Here is a 3461-nt window from a genome sequence, read left to right on the forward strand (position 1 = left end):
AAAACTCACCTCTCGTGATGGCTCGGTCACAGCCTCGGTTCTCCGCGGAGATGTAGGAGGAGATAACCGTGGCGCAGCGACCGGGCGCCCAGATGTGACAGCCAGCCCCTCAGCTCCCCAGGGGGCTGTGCCCGGCGGGCAGCGGGTCCCTGTCGCTCCGGTACCGGAGGAGCCGCGGGGGCTCCCGCCCCAGCGATCGTAGCCGCATCAAGAATGGGCGGAGCAGGGTCACTCCGCTTCGGACAGGCTCTCACCGTGTGTCCCTCCTCCCCACACCCGAAACACTTCATCACTGATGAAGTGGCGAAAATCACGTAGTCATAATCATCTACTTTAACATGGAAGCAGAGGTTGAGCTCCTCGTTCCGGTTGTTGAGTATCATGTAGAGCTGTCTGCGGTGGGACACTACGTGTTTCAGTAACGGAGACTTACATCCAGACAACAACTTCCGTATCGGGGACGCTACCTTCCCGTGTCTGGAAAGCTCTCTACTGAGAAACTCATCGGTGATGAACGGAGGGACATTGGACAGGACCACCTTGGTAGCGGGTTGGGACAAAGGCAGTACCTAACTCCCGGCATGCACCGAGAGAGAGAGATTTGATCAGTAGGTGGCACTATCGCTAACACTGCATACACACTCATATATCTCTTCAGGTCAGGGCTCTGATCATGTGACAAGATTTTGGGGGAGGAATCTGATGTAGAGCCAATCACATTGTAGTTCAACAGTTCCCCCCTGAAAGACAAAGAAAAAATTCTATGTTCAACTCCCGCCCACATGGAGACTTGAACCCACAATCTCTGGGTCTCTATCCCTCTGCCCTACTGACTGGACCACCTATAGTAATTATTAACACCTGGGCAGTAGTTTATGTATAGATCTCACTCTCCCCTTTCCCCATTTGGCCCCCCTCCTCAGCGTGTGTAACTAGCTAATTACCGCAGGTGTGCGAGAATGAGAGGGAGACATCAGACCTCAGGATAACGTCCCGAACAAAATGCTCTAATTCAAAATCTATAACTCCCATCCGAGAAATGAAATCACCATGAGAATCACAAGGTTTGGATGAACAAGTACATATCTAAATTATAGTTTAGAGCCTAGTGGTGCCTGCAGTTTCCTAGTGGTGCCTGCTCTATCCCCTAGGCCACGCTCTCCCAGGATAAGATGAGCCTAGGATGCTCCAGCCGAGCTCGGTTCTCTGTGCAAAGGGTTGTCTTTGCCTATGACGGCTTCAAGTGGGGCTAGTGCTAACGGAGAAGCATAACCAATTAGCAGTCCTACTTCACAATCTTGAAGAGGTGGCAACATGTCTGCTAGATGTCTGAGGTGAGGCCACATTTGTGCCGTTTACCTTGTTGGGATATACGACTTGTCCACCGGAATAAAACTATGAGTGTAGGCTTGCTTTACATGGATATGTTTATCAGAATTAAGACCTCGAACTTGTAGACCGCGAATACTCGTACATCGAAAGCTGTCATTGTGCTGAGTTTCAGCTTAACTAGTTGAGAGTCTACATCCAGATCTTGAAGCAAGTCTTCTAGAATGAATATTGAATCACTCTGTGTATCGAGTAATGCATAGGTGAGAACTTCTCTTTGTGGCTCTTTTACCAACGACACCAGGACTGGGACTATGCTTGAGGTAGCGAAGGCACGTTGAGTTGATGCATAGGACATGACTTTAAGAGCATCTTCACTCAGGCCATCGTCTGTTAGGGTAGAGCTGTTTTTTGTTGCGTCCCCTGGTCCTTTCATCCACTCTCATGCAGGCAAGTGGGATGCCTACGTCCACAGGTATTAAATGCATGTCACCCTTTACAGTCTTTTGTAACCAGGTGTAAGAAACACTGTTAATTTAGTACCGTAAAAGAAGAGAGACTGTTTGCTTTGATTATCTTATTTGTTTTGAATGCACCGCTCAACTCGCATGGTCCAACGTGGGGTACCTAGTTCTCAGCAGCCAATCAGAAGCTACGCAGGCCACGCTCAGCCTGTCGGCTCGGAGAGGAAGTGCAGTCGCGTTGCTCTTCCGGTTTTTTTTTTCGGATCTCGGCCCGGGAAGCGAGGGCAGCTGTGTGTTAAGGAGAAGAGGAAAACTAGAGAAAAAAACCCAGAGTGAAACCTGTGAAAAAGGAAAAAAAGAGTCGGAGCACTTACCCAGTGGAGGTCTGGAGCCAAGTGGCTGAACGAAGGAGAGTTACGTCGGTAAGACGTGTTAATTATCCGATGAAAAGATAGCTTGACGCTTACCGTCGGTGTCCATGCTAATGCTAGCTCTGTGCTTAGCAGGCTAACTGCTTGCCTGTCCTCCGGAGAGCTGCTACGAGGTTCGGCATCGGCATGCTCCACCTTGATACACAGAGCAACGGTGAGAAATTTGCTCTTTAGCTGCTCTGGTGCTATTTTCCTGTTGTTTTCCGTGTGCTGAAAGAAAGCAGTGGTGATATTTGGGAAAAAAAGAGTAATTTGATATGTTGTGAATGTGATGAATATAAAACAATAGTTTATTTTGTATTGTGCAATTTATTGAAGACATTTATGTTATTCCAACTGAGTTTAAAGCAATTAGAGGGTAGTTTTTGGTGCAGATCTCGGACATGAATAGGCCTATAGTGTAAGAGTGAACTAAGCACAATTCTTTAATACCTCTGAGTCTACCACAAATAACATAACAGTATGTTATGCAAATAACATAATATACTGTTATGTTATTTGCACATGGTTCAGATGTTTATAATTAATGGTTTTGTATGTTAATGGTTACTTGCCATAAGTATTATTTAAACTGTTCACATGAACAGGTAAATGTGTGAGCACTTTAATATTTAGTGCTCATGAATGATACACTAAAGATTGAACGTTGTACAACAAAGATAGAGATTTGAGAATTGAATAGAGATGAAGATTTGTCAGAATAAGATGTAATTGTGTGCATCTTTTGACATCTGATATCCCTAATGATGCATCTGAGAATGGATAGTGTTGAATGTATTGTGTGACCCTGTCTACAGGTCAGGTTTTTTAGAGGACTGAGAGTCTGAGGTTCAGGACAACTTCCTGCTGTGAAAGATGGCGAGCCAACTACCCTGATTGAAGATTATCACCGAGGAGATATTCAAGTACACACTCATTCACACAAATAATACACTCACATTACACTACAAGGAACCTTGGAATAAGGTGAACCTTCAACAACTCCTTTTATTTTAAGGGCCCCAACAGACAATTTTGTTTTAAGTGTGCACACTATTTTTTTTATTTTTCTTACTGTTTGGTATAATATTTTGCATTTTGTACGAACCAGACAAATTACTTTGTTCACTGTAAAATATAAGAGTGGCTACTCAATTGTTACTCTTGTGTCTGCCTCATTGTTGTTGCTCAGTATAGTGGATCCTCTCGAATTTGGTCTCTTCTGATTCTGGTCCTGGTCTTATTGTTAGTCCAACTT

General features: G+C 45.0%; 1 long non-coding RNA gene across 2 annotated transcripts; it reads left to right on the forward strand.

Annotated features, from left to right (window-relative positions):
* The first annotated feature begins 2059 nt into the window (after positions 1 to 2059).
* LOC133973959 (uncharacterized) lies at positions 2060 to 3197 on the forward strand. 2 transcript variants are annotated; one of them, XR_009924625.1, is made up of 3 exons: positions 2060 to 2215; positions 2297 to 2378; positions 3022 to 3197. It is a non-coding gene; the product is annotated as an uncharacterized LOC133973959 (long non-coding RNA). The 2 variants fall into 2 exon arrangements; XR_009924624.1 differs by having other exon boundaries at positions 2300 to 2378.
* The last annotated feature ends 264 nt before the right edge of the window (positions 3198 to 3461 follow it).

Source organism: Platichthys flesus, chromosome 18 (genome assembly GCF_949316205.1).
Source record: "Platichthys flesus chromosome 18, fPlaFle2.1, whole genome shotgun sequence".
NCBI classification, from domain to species: domain Eukaryota; kingdom Metazoa; phylum Chordata; class Actinopteri; order Pleuronectiformes; family Pleuronectidae; genus Platichthys; species Platichthys flesus.